The 16,918-nt window shown below is 39.0% G+C and overlaps 1 protein-coding gene across 5 annotated transcripts in view; it reads left to right on the top strand.

The window, feature by feature from the left end:
- Window positions 1-16,918, top strand: part of RALGAPA2 (Ral GTPase activating protein catalytic subunit alpha 2) — a 440,153-nt gene that overhangs the window by 16,364 nt on the left and 406,871 nt on the right. The gene's annotated exons all lie outside the window — the stretch shown is intronic.

Here is a 16,918-nt window from a genome sequence, read left to right as displayed (position 1 = left end):
GAATTTAGAAGTAGGAAGTTCTATCTCATCAAAATTATTTTGTTCCATTTCAGAGGAGAGGCAGGAATGTATCATTAAAAGAATACTATGCTGAGAGTTCAGTTAGCTATTATTATTTTGGTTGACATGAAGTTTCGTAACATTCTACCTTTCCAGAATTAATTTGTCAGGTAAACTAACTTATCTAGATCATAAATGAGAACTAGATAGTTAACATATGATAATTGTAAGCAGTTAAAATAGATGCTGCAAAGTCTAAGGCCTAAACAAGTAAGAGTCCTTAGGTTTCCTTAAAGTCAGTTTCATTTTACTCAAAATTAGAAAGGATTATCTATTTTCTAAGCCTGTAAGGAAGATAGTGTTAGTATGGTTTAGATTCTCAGCTAAAATGGTTAAATTTTTTTTTTTCATGTTCTGGTGCTTAAATGAGGGTAAACTTTCGTTGCTGTGATGAATTTTGCTACCTAGAATTACTAATTCTCCGTGTCCTGGCAGCATTTTTTGTTGTTGTTGTTGTCTGGCCTTGTGACTCCACAGATGAATACCAGCACCTCCTCCATAGCTTAGTATTAGAGAGTGATGTTAGGGAGAGGTTCAGAGATTTGTTTCATGATTGCACAGTTATTAAGTTGTCAGAGGTCAGACTTAAATCCAGTTTTCCTGACTCCCCAGACCTGTTCCCTGTCCACTGAAACTTTCTGTCTCAGTGTAAACCTAGGGTAGTAGAAAGAGATGGATTCATATTTAGAAGACCTAAATTTAATTCTTGGCTTGGATAGGAGCTGTGTGATCTGAGGCAAGTCACTTTAACTCTATGAACTTTTTTTCTTTATTTGTGAAACGGGTATCAATACTGTCACTCTTTCACTGGGATTTTGTGGAAGAAAATCCTCTGTCAACCTTAAAGTGCTACATACATATGAGTTATTATAGCTTAAGTTTTAGCCTTACTAATTTCATTTTGTAGGCAGACACAGTTGCATGTACATTTCTACTTTCCTATGTTTCATTTGTTTATAAATTGTGAGCCTTGGACGGCTTTATAGTTGCTTAAGCAGAATTACTCGTGATGCTGAAGTCATTTTGAAGTCATGGTGTGTTTAAGACACTAACAAAATAAAGTGTCCAGAGTGTAAAAATTTTAAGATATGTTCTTAGATTTTCGGATGGATTTGTGATTTAATCAGTGTGAATAATTTTTATAGTGGGTTTAAATTAAACTCAATTTAACAAACATTTATTAAGCACCTATTATAGTCAAAGCACTGTGCTAAGTACTGGTAATACAGAGATGAAAACAACTGCCGGAACCCTCTGTAGAACTTGTAGTTTCAATTGGTGATTTTGGAAAGGTGGAATACTACTTACGCAAATAGGTATGATACAAAGTTAGAATGTGAAAAGAGCAAAGAAGAGGGCCAAAGTACTTTAAATTTATGGAGGATGAGATTAACTTTAGGGGGTACATTAGGGAAGACTTTTTGGAAAAGGCATTCTGTGTGTAGGTCTTATAAGGAAGTAATGGATTTCAGTTAGTGGAGATGAGGGACTGCTGTGGTAGTGCAGTTCCTGCCAGATATGAGGAGACAGTAGAAGCACTGAGGTGGAAGGAGGCCAGTAGCTGAAGCTGTTTTTATCATAAGATATAATATGGCTGTTTATATAGATTAAACTTGCACAACTTTTATTTATAAAGAAACCTACCATTAGAAGGACAAGTATTTTATTTTTATTATGGATTTGTGTCAGGTGTTTATCTTATATGTATTTGATAATGTGGAGAAACTACTTTTATATCTCCAGTTAAAACCAATTACATTTAATCCTTTAAAAAGTTAATGATTTAAAATGGATGATTCCTTTAATAAATAAAACGAGATTGTGCCAGAGGCTACACTATAAAACTACTAGAATCTTATAGAGGTTAGTAAAGAAACTGACTTAGAGAAAATTTTAAGTTCCTTTTTGGAGAAGGGGATTGAGTGATTTAGAAGCTTATTGCTTGGGAATAGTTCTCTTTCATGATTGGAAAAGGACTAATTGAGATTGAAATTGCTTGTGTTCATGCATTGTACAGTCAAAATCTGTGATTTTTTTAAATTTTGTATATAGAAAGCCAGTTTCTTACACATAAAAGAGAGGAACCTGAATGATTACCAACTTTGGAATACTAAGAAAGCAACTTATTATCTTGCCTATAGTGAGTTGCCAGCCTATGGTTAAAGATTTTACAAAAGTTGGAAATAAACTTCTTGTAAAGATTTTTGATGGAGAGCTGCATAAAACTATGAGAGCTGTAAGGACCATGCATATCCTTAGTAGTGGATTTTGAGTAAGAAAAAAATCAGGGTGAAGCAAAGGTATTTTTACTTTGACCAGGGATGGTAAATTTTCCTTCTACCTACAGTAAGGAATGCTATTTTTTTAAGTTCCCTGAGGTGTCTCTGGAGTGATTACCTGATACAAATACTGCTTCCATTACTTAAGCAATACTATTTTCGAGTGAAAAATTAAATTTTAGAAATAATGGATGATGTTAAAGAATACTTGGAATACATCAGAAACAATCCTGCTTAGGCTGGATAGTTCTCAGTTTATTAGTCTTTCTTTTTTTTTTTTTAAGCAATTGGGGTTAAGTAACTTACTCAAGGTTACACGGCCAGTTATTTCTGGGTGTGGTGCTAAGCATCGGAGCCCAGATTTGATCCCAGGTCTTCCTGACTCTGGGGCCGGTGCTCTTACCCACTGCATCACCTGGCCACCCCTTTACTAGTCTATCTTATCCATCCAGTGGTCTCGTGTTTGATTCTCTAGGCCCTAGCTCTGGCCTTATACCGGCTCAGATTGACTTTTCCTATGCAGATTTTAATTTTTAAGAATAAGATAAGTTTCTCTATGGAACTTCCTAGTCTAGGTAAAGAAGTCACAGTCCAGCTTCCTTCACTCTTACCTCTGACTACCAAACTGAGTGGTAGTGAACAATAGGATGCTAATTATTGTAGTCTTCTTCTGCCCTTCTTTGCCTTTCACTAACAAAAATCCATACCATAGAATGGTTTCTATGGCAATGTTAGCTCCATTCCACTGCTTTGCATTTGCACAAATATACATATGGTATGAGTATCTCATGGATTAGCTATAATACACAATGAATACACATTGACACTGAAGAGATATGTTGAGTGCTGTGCCACACTATCATTCCACTTTGTATCTTTCTGGGAGGGGAAAGTTTTGGCAGGTAGGTTAGGGAATACCGAATGGGTGGTGGTCCAGGGAGGGCCTGACTATTAACTTAGATCCTGGACAAGGTTGCATGTAAGAAGTTTATGATGCCCTTGGCTGCTTTACTGCAGATGATACTGATGCAAGATGAAGAAATGTTGATGATGCCAGAGGTGTTCCTGTTGTAACCCTGATATTCTTGGAGCTGCTTTTGCTCATTGTCACCACCTCTTATCAGGAGAAAAAATCTGTGATTATATTGTCATTGTTGTAATCTATGCTGTTGTTCTGATATTCCAGCTGCTTCTCTGGTTCATTGTTACCATCTTGCATTAGGATAGGTACCTGTAATGCCAAGCAAAGGCACCTTCCAAGGTTCAAAATACCAGCATAGCCGCTCTCCATTTTATTCAGTGACAAATTAAGAACAGAAAAAATCAAAATACAGCATTCACCAAGTGTAATTCAATAATTTCCAAGTACTACTCCACCCCTGGGAAGTACATTCATTTAGTCAATCCCAAAGACCCTCTTCTCAAATGGAGATAGTTTCCAATCATACAAGGTACATTCTTGTGGTCCATCACAGAGCACAAAAAAGTCCAGTTACCCACCCCTGGATCACAACTGAATTACAATTATCTTCAGTTAAAGCCAAGCACCTTCTCAAAAGGGACAGTAGAGAGCACAAAGTCCATCTAACCCCTGAGTTACAACTAGGTTAAGATATCATCACAGCATTTAATACCCAAAGAGAGGTTTTTTCTTCATCTTGACCCTAGGCAAGTTCTCCAAATCTGTGTTCCTGGGGAGACAAAGCTTAACAAGGCCACAAAATACATTGCCAGTGTCCTCATTAATTCATTCTCTGTCTGCAGAACAGTCCTAGTACCCCTGAAAACATTAACAAGACCTTCTTCCAGGGATTTCTGTAAACATACAACAAGAAAATCGTTCTTCAGGGCTTCTGAACCAACAAGTTTACAGAACCTCTGCAACAACAGCACTGTCCTTCACCAGTGGACGCAATTCACTCATTAACACTAAACCAGAAAACCAAGCCAATACAGGGGGATCTTTAAATTCCATTGCTGTGTACCATGAACTGCAAAGATTTGGCATCACCCACAACATGGACCATACTGTAAGACTTGATCCTTCTGAAGTAGAGAGGAAAGCTTTAAGATTTCTGACTTTTTGTTTTGTTTTGTTTTTATTTATTCTTTTTGCATGTTTTTCCTAAGTACTGCCACTACCAGGTGGATTGTCCAGAAAAAGACTTGACACTTGGTTCTCTAAAGGAGGAAGGGTTTTGTTCTCCTCTACATGTTTGTTTTGATTTTTTTCTTTTTTCCTTTTCTTCTTGGTACTACTTATGCCAGGACTGTCCAGTAAAACCTATATAAGCATTTAAAAGGTGGAAGGTCTTCCTCTAGAATGGTAGTGACAAACTCAAATAGAAACAGATCCCTGTGGGCTTCATATTGACTTAGAAAATCCCAAATTAATATTATCTGTGTTGTATTTTTATTTATTTTGTCAAACATTTCGCTGGGCAGTGAATTTGACACCTCTGTTCAAGAGTATCTTTAGGACCTTGTAGCCATAACATAAGGAGGCTTTACCAAAAAGAAGACAAAGTTTGCCCCTGATGATTGATTGGTAGTAGCTTCCCTGACATAGCTTCCTGTTCATCTAGGAGCTTAAAAAGGCCTAGACATGTGGAGTCTGCATCTCTTGGTCAGTCGGTCAGTAAACATGCATTTATTAAGTGCTATAGCAGGCAATCACAAATGTCACAAGACTTATGTGAAAATCAGGTTTATTACAAAAGAAATGAACATGCATATGGAACCCAAAGAGTTCAAAGTCTTACAGAAGTTTCCATATTTATGACTCAACAACAAAAGGGAGGAGAAAACAGGAAGAGGTATTGCATGGGACAGTAAATTTGCAGTAAAGGTGGGAAAAAGGACAAATTCCTCCCCAAGGGGAGGAGCAAGGTGATGGCAAAAATCTCATTTTTTTTCCCTTGGGAACCACTAGACTATGAAGATAGGAGGGTCTGCTTATCAGCAAAGGACCCCAGTTTCCCAGCCTGCCACAGACTGGCTGGCACCTGTCTTACCTCCCAAGGACACATGGAATCCAGTTTCGGGTATAAACAACAAATTGTGTCAGCCATGGGGAGAGGGGGTTTCATCCTTGCCACATTCAGGGCCTCCTGCATGCTCTGAGTCCGCTGTTTCCTGAAAATATGGCAACTCAAAAAGACAAGTTTGGGGAACAACTTAACAGTGCTTACTGTATGCCAAACACTGCACTTAATACTGCAGATACAAAGAGAGGCAAAAAGTCCTTGCCCTCGAGGGGCTCACAATCTTATAGGAAAGACAAGAAGCAAACAGATATATATATATATATATATATATATATATATGTATAGACAAGCTATATACAGGTAAGTGGGAGATAATTTGCAGAAGGAAGGTACTAGAATTAAGAGGAGTTGGTAAAAGGTTTCCAGTAGAAGATGGGATTTTTGTTGAGACTTGTAGGAAGCCAGGGAAGCCAGAAGGCAGAGAAGGAGACTTGGTGGGTATACTATATGTATGTACCCTGAGATGAGAAGTTAAGCACCATTATATCCTTGTATATCCTTGTTCTGTTAGGGCAAAGTGTGTGTCCTTTTTTGTAAGTATTAAATTACTTGTGATACTTTTGTAAGTATCAAATTACTTCCCAAATGGAACTTGAACTGAGTTTAATTTACATTTCTCAAGTTATTAGTGATTTGAAAAATTTTTTTCAAATGACTGTCCCCTGATTTTTTTCCTTGAGAATTACCTGTTTGTATCCTTTGACCATTTATCTGTTGTTGGGAATTGCTTTTATTGTTATACATTTAAATCACTTCCTTATGCAGTCAGTACTGAACTTTGCATTTTCAGATATGCTAGTGATCTTATTAGTAACTTCATTTTTACTTTCCTGTTTGCAAACTTGCTATGTACAGTAGAGAAAAAAATGAAAGGCTAGTATCTTACTGTGCTGGTTTCTTACTAGGTATTGTGCTGGTCTTTTCACTCTATTGTTGTAAAGAGGTGCCTGTGCATTTGTTGTGCATGTTCACTGTTTGCCTTTAAAACTCAAATTTTGTGTTGCATAGCCACAAAAACATAGTGCAAGTCCTTTGAGCTCTAAGCCCAACCATGCAGAGTTAGTGATGCAGCTTAGAAAATAAAGGTGTTAGATAAACTGTGACAGAATGTCTGTGATGCTATTGTGATTTGTTATAAAATACAATGAATGCCCTCACTCTGCCATCTGACAGAGTGGAAGGTAAGATTCAGGTTAAAAAACACTTGGAATCTTCAGTACCAAAAATAGTTATGAAAAGTGAATATTATCTGAAATCAATTTTTAAAAATTGGGATATTAGCACAAAAGGTCATAATTCTAGGGAACTACTAGTGAGAAAAAATGTTGTTCATGTTGGCAATTCTATCTTGTGTACTTCATTTTATGGGCTATTTCATGATTACTGTGTCAAGAAAAGTATATATTATCAGAATTAATGTTTTATTATAAAAAACTGTATACATAAAAATGTATTTTCAACAGTCTCTAGTAGTTGCAGAAAGTTTATAGTTTTTAGTGGTCACAGGACCCTAACCCCCATTTCCCATAGGTTCAGTGTGTCAGCATTAATGCTTTTGACTTTTGTGCTATTTTCTGGGAATGTTATCCTTGTGAAAGTTGAGGATTAACTGTATTTTGGAAATAAGATCATTATCAGGGGCAGTACTTAGGAAAAACATGCAGAAAGAATAAATAAAAACAAAATAAAAAAAAGTCAGAAATCTTAAAGCTTTCTTCTCCCCTTCAGAAGGATCAAGTCTTACAGTGTGGTCTATGTTGTGGGTGATGCCAAATCTTTGCAGTTCATGGTACCTATCCCAATGCAAGATGGTAACAGTGAACCAGAGTAGCAGCTAAAATATCAGAACCACAGCATAGATTACAACGTTGCCAATATAATCACAGATTTTTTTCTCCAGATAAGAGGTGGTGATAATGAGGAAGAGTAGCATTTTCCATCTGCCCTAAGGCAACTACTTCCATCCATGCTCAATCTCCTATAGCCAAACATGTGGCAAGTTTTATTGGGGAAGTAGGATCAATGTCTTTCACTTTTATCATTATCTTGTCCTAATTGAGGCCTCATAACCTTTCACCCTACTTCTTACACTAACCTCCCAATTGGTCTCCCTGCTTGCAGCTTCTTTCTTCTCCAGTATACCATCCACACAGCTGCCACAGTGATAGTCCTAAAGCCCAGGTCTGATTCTGCCTTCCTCAAGAAGCTTCAGTTTCTCTCTCTTGCCTTTAGAATAAATTGCAAAGTCTTTGACATTTAGAGCCCTTTATAATCTGGTTCCGTATCTTTGGACGCTGATTACATACTACTCTCTCACACTTTCTAAAATCCTGCTAAACTGGCCTGATTCTCATACAAGATGTTCCATCTCCAGCCTCCATACCCTTGCTTGGAATGTTCTTCTTTGCCTCTATGTCTTGGAAGCCTTATATCCCTTTGAAGTTCACAATTGAAGTGCCACCTGCTACTGGAGGATTTTCTTTATCCCCTATTTATTAATGTCTTGTTGTAATGTAATGCCAAGGAAAGGCAACTTCGCAAGGTTCAAAATACCAGCATAGGTGCCTCTCCATTTTATTCAGTGACCAACCAAGAACAGAGAAGATCAAAATATGACATCATTCAAAATACAGCATTTACTAAGGGTGATTAAATAATCTCCAAGTACTACCCCACCCCAGGACCTTCCAATCATTCAATCAATTACAAAGTCCCTGTTCTAAATACTACTCCACCCCTAGGCTATACCTTCATTTGGTCTATCACAAAGCCCCTCTTCCCAAATGGAGATTAGTTTCCAAACATAAGTAAAATACCTTCATTTGTTCAATCACAGAGCACAAAAAGGTCAAAAGTTCCCCACCCCTGGATCACAATTGAATCTACCCCAGAGTTACATCAAGTTTAAGCACAGCACTTAATACCCAAATGGAGGTCTTTTCTTCATCTTGACATGAGGCAAGTTCTCAGCAATCTTAGTTCCTGGGGAGACAAGGCTCAGCAAGGCCACAAGATACATTGCCAGTCTCTTCATTAATTCATCCTCTGTCTGTAGAACAGTCCTAGAACCCCTGAAAACATTAGCAAAACCCTCTCCCAGGATTTCTGTAAACATACAACAAGAAAATCCTTCTTCAGGGCTTCTGAACCAACAGAAAGGTTCCCAGACCCCTGCAACAACAGCACTGCCCTTCACCAGTGGACAGTATTCACTCTGTCTGCAGGACAGTCTCAGGAGCTCTTAGCCAACAGCCAGGTTCCAGGACTTCTTCAAGAAAAGGACTGTCTTTCACCAGTGGACAAATCTGGCAAAACAACATCAAAACAGACAAGACAAAGTACCAGCAAGACAGCCATGTCTCCTCAGTCCTTGGCAGCTCAGGGGGCAGGTCTCAAAAGTCCAGGGCAATTCAAAGCGGCCACCAGCAATTCTCTCAGTCTCTCTCTGCCTCCACGAGGTGCTGCTTCCAAAAAGTTCTTCTGCCTCTCTCTTGTCTCTCCAAATCTACGTCACCAGCTCCTCCCAGTTCAGGACTTTTCTTTTCACCTCAACAAGTCCATCCCACAGGTGGGATTAACAAGCTCTGGGTTTTAACACAATCAATTTGAAAACCAAACCAAAACGGGAATCTTTAATTGCCATTACTATCACACTTGTTTCACCCCCTCCCCCCCTTATTTTGTATTTACTTTGTATGTGTACACACATGCCATTGCTTGTAGATGACCTTGGTTTCTCAAAGTCTATGTCAAGAGAGTATAAACTTTGATTGGTCTTTTCATGATGGAAATGCTTCAAACCACTATCTGGTTCCCATTTACCCTTCTTGTTTGTTTTTATATTATTTTCCCCCATGCATCATACACCAGCCTACTAATTATTCCATGGATTTGACATCCTACCTCCCATATTCAGGTCTTTGTATATAAACTGTCCCTTGTGCCTGTAGTACACTATTTCTTCTTCTCCATTTATCTCCCTCTTCCTTAAAGGCTCAGTTCAGGTCCTACCCCCTGGGCCATTTTTGGTTTCTCCCCTTTCCCACCCTATTTACTAGTATACTTTTTTTCCTCACATTATATTTGAAACCTAAGTTCATGAATTTAGAATTGTAAAGGACCTCAGAGGTAATGTAGTATAGCCCCTTTGTTTTATCTATTTTATCTTTTAAAAATCAATTTTATTTTATTTTCAGCTTGTTTTTTCCTTCATCTGCCATTGAGAAGGCAAGAAATACAAAACCCATTACAAATATGAACTCATGAAAACATTATGAAAAATCATGAAAACATTAGCTATGTTCTGAAAATAAAGAAAGAAAGAAAAAATATGCTTCGGTCTTCACTCTTATTCATCAATTTTCTATCTAGAGGTAGATAGCATTTTCTATTATGAGTCCTTCAGAATTGTTTTGGGTCCTTGTATTAATCAATCTTTCCAATATTGTTTTTCCATTATTGCTGTTACTACATACAGTATTTTCCTGGTTCTGCTCACTTCAGTTTTCATCAGTTTATGCCTTCCCAGGTTTTTCTGAACCTCTCCCCTTCATAATTTCTTACAGCATTCCATCACATTCATATATCATAACTTGTTTAGCCATTCCCCAATTGATGGGCATCCCCTCAGTTTCTAATTCATTGCTACCACAAATAGAGTTGTTATAAGTATTTTTGTACGTATGGGACTTTTTTCTTTTTCTTCTGTTTCCTTGGAGTATAGATCTAGTAGAAAGATTGCTGGGTTGAAGGGTATGTATAATTTAATAACTTTTTGGACCTACTTCCAAATTGCTTTCCAGAATGATTGGACTAGTTCACAACTCTACCAACAACAATGTATTAGGAGATTTGTTTTCCCAGGAAAATGCTCGTTTTCTGTCCGGCATTTGTCATCTTCCTTTTTTGTCATCTTAACCAACCTGATGGATGTGAGGTGGTACCTCATTTATTTTAATTTTATTTCTCGAATTATTTTTATTTTAGAGCATTTTAAAAATAACTATTGAAGCTTTAATTTCTTCCTCTGAAAACTACTGGTTCTTATCATTTCACCATTTATCAATTGGGGAATGGCTTTTATTATAAATTTGGCTCAGTTTCTTATATATTTTAGAAATGAGACCTTTATCAGAGAAACTTGCTGCAAAGATTTTTTCCCCAGTTTCTTGCTTTTTTTCCTAATTTTTGCTGCATTGATTTTATTAAGCCCTTTATTTTAAAGATGAAGAAACTGAAGCTTAGAGGGTAACTTGCTCAAGGTCATATTCATATTCAGTAGCAGAATTGGAACCCTTACTACTTATCTGTGTACATGTGTGCATTCCCTTAGATGATTTACCTTAAGAATCAGGACTCCATCTATATGCTGGGCTCTTTCTCTTAGGCTTAGTGGAGTATCATAGCAATTGTCTGTCTGTCTGTCTCTGTTTGTCTCTCTCTCTGTCTCTCTCACGTACCCACACACATACGTCTGCCCTTTTTTTCCTTAGTTTTCTGAATGAGCTCAGTTGCTGACCAAACCAGGACAAGCTTTTTTGTATTTTTTGTTTTCTGAGGCATTGGTAAGAGGGAGAGGCAGAGTTGAGCTCTGTTATAAATTTTTGAATTAGATAGAACCACCTATTTGGTGGTCCATGGGGGAGAGGGTCGCAGGGGAACTGGGTTGGGTGTTGAATGAGGGTGTTAAGGGTTAGGGATTAGCTTTTTCTGCTTTTAGTTCATAAGGTTTTTACCTCAGTTAGTTTCTTGGTGTCTTAGACTAAACAACTGGAATTGCTTTATCTTTTATGTATAATTCCTGTATTTTGGAGAGGTCTGAGAGGTTATGAGGACAAAAATGCTGTCTAGTTCTCCATCATTTGTTGGTTATTTAACCTGGAAACTATAACAGACATTTGTGAAACATTTTACTATGCAACAGAGACTATGCTAGAACAGTCCTTTCCCTCAAGGAGATTTCATTTTGTTTGGTGTTTGGATGAGGATATAAGCACAGATAAGTAAAAATAAGATAATTTGAGGAGAAAGAGCAGTAACAACTGGGAGAACGAGCAAAATATTTCCTGTAGCAAATAGCATATCCAGGCTTTAGGCTTGCAGGACCTGCAACCTCAAAGGGGTAGAATTAAAATTTTTATAGAATAATCCATAGTAGAACCCCTGCCAATTATGCTAACTAGGTGATTAAGGGTGGGATTAGGCAGGAGTTAAGGTGGGGTCAGTGTTTAAAGGAACATGCATTTTTAATGTAACTGTGCAGGGGTATTGCCCATAATTCACTGGGAAAAAGCCCGAGGGGGTGCTACCTGGAGGTGTGGTTTTAGGCTTGAAATGTCCCTAAGTCAGATAGCTGTCAAGGGCTGACTGAGAAGTGCCCAGTCTGTCACCCATCAGTGTCATGTTTGACAAGACTGATGTCTGGGAACCAAGGCTAACAAGACTCAGTGTATGGATAATAGGCTAAGGAGTTAACCCAGAGATAGGGTCCTGAAGGATTCATTGAGGCAGCCAAGGAGTCAACCTAGAGATAGGGTCCTGAAGGATTCATGGGGGTAGCAGGACACTATACAAGGGAGAGATAATAGTTGCCTAAGCTGGAATGTTTATAGATACTTTTGTGAAGGATTCATAGGAATAGCTTGTCACTGTTCCAAGCTGAGATAAACTATTCATGAGTTGTTGCTGGGCAGAGTTAATGCTCTGAAGCTGGAGGGGGCGGGGTATGATTTTACAAACTGGTTTTACAGACTGATGTTACAAAATGGTATTACAAATTGATGTTACAAATTGATTTTGCAAACATAGATCCCAAGCCCCCCATCAGAGTGACTAGTGCAGGAGTGATAGAGCCTGGGACAGAACCTAGGGATCAAGGGATTAGAGGTCATTGTGTATATGAAGAGTAGGGGTTAGTATGGGAAGGTTGACCAAGAGTTGGAAAGCCTGTAGGTTATGGTCAGCTAAGGGATTTTCAGAATTCTTGAACACTGAGATGATGAATTTGGGGGTGATGGCAAGATCAAGTGTATGACCATCTTTGTGTGTGGCTGAGGTGAAGTAGAAGATAGGTAAGTCATGGGAAGTAAATAAATAGGTTGAAGAATAGTTAGGTGCAAGTGTGGGAAACCTTTGGCCTCAAGGTCACATGTGACCCTCTCAGTTCTCAGGGACAGTCCTTTGACTAAATCCAGACTTCACATAACAGATTTGTTCCCCTCCCCTGAAAGGTATTTGAGGGACTGTTAGTATGTATGTTGAAATCCCCTAGTATGAGTGTAGGAATTGGGGAGGAGGAAAAAAGTTCAAAAAAGTGACCCAGGCACTGAACTCATTGAGGAAGGAAGGGGAGTGTGCTGGAGGATTGTAGATTAGTAGATACCAGGATTTTGATTGATTGGAAAATGTGGGTTATATGGCCCTCAAAGGAAGAGAGTGATGTAGCTAGAGGGAGAAGTAGCAGTGGGGAGCAAGCGATATTCCATTTCCCCTACCTTGACCAGTGAGCCAAGGGTATTGAGTGAAATAGCAGCCAATACTGGAAAGGGTGGCAAGGGAAGCTGTGTCATCTTCGGGGAGCTAGGTCTTGGTGATTGCTAGAAGATAGACTAAATGGGAGAAGATATTTAGGATGAAGGGTAATTTGTTGCCTGTGGAACGGGCATTCTGGAAGGCACAATGAAAGGGGTGGATTACATTTCGTTGGGACTTTTGGTGAAGGGGTTGAAAGACATGGAAATCAGGAATTGGGTTGTGGAGGATGGGTAAAATAGGGTTAGGATGTGATTACCTACAGGGCAGAGTCACTGGGATTTTGTAAGTTATGACCAGGTGTTAGTATGCTAAATCATTGAACAAAAGGTGATCAGATGGCACAATGAAATGTCCTGTTTCTTACATTCTTATTCTAAAGGCTGGATATTAGGTAGCAGGTAGTATAGCAGGAGGTAGAAGTTGAGCCCTTGCAGAAGGATGTGGAAATCCTACGTTTTCCTCCAAGGGATAGTTGAGGTCAGCTGTTAGAGGGAAGGTCACTCCTCTTCAAGTCTGGAGGCTCTCCTCTTTGCCGGAGGGCATATTGTCAATTAGGTATAATGAGGTCAAGAGGTGTGGTCAGATGTAAAGGTTGTTCCTCTTCTCTTCAAGCTAAGAGTCATGCAACCAGGGGGAGATACATTGCCTCAGATAGAAGTCAATTTCTGTTCATAGGTACATGGTCAAATGGAAGTCCTTACTCTCCTCAAACATGAGCTTCTCCACAGCAGGGACAATATTCCTTTCCAATTTATATCTCAAGAACTTAGAACAGTACTTTGTACATGGTAAGCACTTAATAAATTCTTTTCCATTCATTCACATGAATGTTTAATGGTAAATGAAATTAATATTGTTGAACTGGAGGTCAGAAGAGACTTGAGAATCATATGGTTCCGGGAATCATAGAATCATAGATTTAGAATTGGTGATAAATAAGCCCTGGGATACTGATGAAATCACCAAAGAGAGTGTAGAGGGAGGAAGCCTCAGGGCAGTTTTCCTGGACACCTGTGGTTAGGGGATGACAACTGGGTAATGGTTGTGGAACAGAGACTGAGAATTTCAGACAGGTAAGATGAGGGCCAACAGAGAACATTGTCACAGAAGCCAGATGAGAGATGAGCCATGGAAAGGAATGAGGAAGCTGATAGTGTCAAAAGCTGCACAGAAGTCATTTAGGAAGACTAAAAAAAGCATATGATTTAGCAGTTACAAGATTACTGGTAACTATAAGGAGAATAAGTTCAGTCTTGTGATAGAAGATAGATAGAGAAGCCAGTCTGTAAGTGGTTGTAGCAGCAAGCACCCCAGCATACCCAGGGTGGCTGCCAACACAGGATCCTAGATCTGCTTTTCTAAAGGAAAGCAATTCAAAATGGGTTAACAGTCTTGCTTTAATCAAACATGTCATTTACCTAGTTCAGGACAAAAAGGTCAGCACCCTGAACTTCAGAAAATACAAACAAGTTACAAGCAGACAGATCAGCAGACAGGCTTCTAGTTGTCTGACCATTACATCCATACCTAGTCACAGTTACCGGAGAGGGAAGAACCAACATCTGGGTTTTCAAAAAAATGTAAGATAGTCAAAATTTATTAGCGAAGATGGAAAAAAGTAAAATTTAAGTAATCTTGATTCAAAACAATTATTAGAAAACTACAGTTAACATTGATTAATTTGAGTCAATTATCTAGCATTCTATTTTTTAAAATTTATTTTTAGATTTGTAACATTCTTTTTTTAATTTTATTTTTGGATGGGGTAGGGCAGGGCAATTGGTTAAGTGACTTGCCCAAGGTCACAAGGCTAGTAAGTGTTAAGTGTCTGAGGCTGGATTTGAACTCAGGTCCTCCTGACTCCCAGGGCCGGTGCTCTATTCGCTGACCCTCCTAGCCGCCCCTAGCATTCTGTTTTTCAACTCCCTGTCTTTTGGCCCATCTTCTCTAACAAAATAGGCCATGGCAAAAACAAAAACAGGTGAAATTTTATTTCTTGTAGTTCTAATAAAAAGTTTATTTATTTTTGCCATCCTATCCCTATTCCCCCACTTAATGTGGTGGTGGCTAATTAAGAATTGGTTAGAGAGTGATAAACATAATTCAGATTTGAATCTTTAGAAACAAGATACCACATTTCCACATTAGTTTAATCTTATCACAGGTGTGTCACTCTGTTGTTTCTCTTACTTTATACACATTCCTAGGCAAAGTGTGATATTGAGATTAAAGAACATCTCAGAAATGTGCTGAGCTAACATTATAATGGACAGCCTGTGGTTTTTTTTTTTCTTTTTGGAGGGGGGGGAAGGCAGGGCAATTGGGGTTAAGTGACTTGCCCAAGGTCACACAGCTAGTAAGTGTCAGATGTCTGAGACCACATTTGAACTCAGGTCCTCCTGACTCCAGGGCCTGTGCTCTATTCACTGTATCACTTGACTGCTGCTGAGAGCCTGTGTTTGTTAAGGAAAAAATAAAAACATAGAAATTCCTGCAATGACTGTCATTATCCTCCACTATATCTGGTGTGTGCTGGGTAAGCCCAACCCTGACCAGTATCTCTCCTCAAATTCTGAAGGAGATAATTCAGATCCTTATCTCAAGAGCCTTGGGAATAGAAGTGTCTACCTAGCTAGGAGGCCTGCTTTTAGCCCAGCCCTTGAAGTCAGTCATTTAGGGAAATATACTTGTGAAGAAAGGGCTCACCTTCCTCATCACCTACAGCAACAATTTTTGACTAACTACTGCCAGCCAGCTGCAAATAAACACAAGCATGCTGGGAGTGGCAGCACCTTCTTTCTAGACCAGGGCTTCTACTTCCACCTCAGACCCTTCAGTTATCATTGAGGCAAGTGCTCTAATAGGAAAGGGGAGATCTCTATCAATGCCAACCAAATCCACTCAAAGGGCAGTCAAACCAGGCTATCTGAAGCTGCAGGGAACCCTGAGGGAGAGATAGGAGGCAGCACACTCCAGGCAATTTGAGCCACAGCCCCTGCTTTAACCACCTTCACCTCTCCTGAGACTGGTGGAATCAGCTCAGAACCCAGAATGCAAGGCCTTTGTAATAGCAGCCTGTTAGTGTTCCCAGTTGTAATCTAGGTAAGTAATCTCTGTGGAGATGACACCTGCAAGTGCTACAGTCACATCTGTTGACTGATCCAGAAAAGAAAGTTGTCCTTAAAATCTTTAGTACTGTCAAATGGCATGACAGCAGAAACTGATGTCATTTTATTAGTGGAAATGACATTAAAGAAGAAGAATCGCCATCTGCTTAACCTTTGCACTCTAATTGAAGATCAGCCTGAGGACCTTTCCATAGAATTTGCAGCTGAAATCTTCCAATTGAATTGTCTTCCCCATTGGAATGTGAGCTCTTTGGCAATAGGGACTATTTTACTTTTCTGTTTCTATCCATAGCACTTAGCACGGGGCTTTGAACATATTACTTAATAAACACTTTGATTCATTTATATAAAATATTTTCTAAAATTCATCTACCAATGGCATTTTCCTGGATTTTTCCATGTCCTCAGGAACCTTATCATCCTCTAAGATCACAGCAACCCTGGAGCCCTCATCCCCTCCATACTCCTTGCCCTGGGGCCTTTCCCTCCCTCTCATTGGGAGAACTCTCCTAGGTCCTCCATTTATGGAGGCCACACAGGTCTGACATTTCTTTTCCCTCTGGCTGCATTGCTCTGGACCTTAGCATTCCTACCCCTCTCCCAGTTTCCTTTCTCACCCACCTCTTCCCCCCCAGCATATATTTTTTTTTTTTTTATGCATTATCTTCCCTGTTTAGGTTATGAGGTCCTTGAAGGCTGGAGCTTGTCTTTTGTCTTTTTTTGTGTGTCTCCTGTACTTACCATGTCTGGCTTGTAGTAGGGTTTAAAAATGTTTATTGACTGATTGAAACTGCTCCTCTTCATTCCCCAAGCTGACACTGTTTTTTAAGATGAGAAAACTGAGGCTTATTGGATTTAGAAAATTTGTCTA

This window comes from Petaurus breviceps, unplaced genomic scaffold (assembly GCF_028583685.1).
Source record: "Petaurus breviceps papuanus isolate PSGF00001 unplaced genomic scaffold, PetGlider_PUasm1.0 90919, whole genome shotgun sequence".
In the NCBI taxonomy this organism is placed as follows: domain Eukaryota; kingdom Metazoa; phylum Chordata; class Mammalia; order Diprotodontia; family Petauridae; genus Petaurus; species Petaurus breviceps.
The sequence above is the reverse complement of the archived record's forward strand: the minus strand, read 5'-3'. Positions and strand labels throughout refer to the sequence as shown.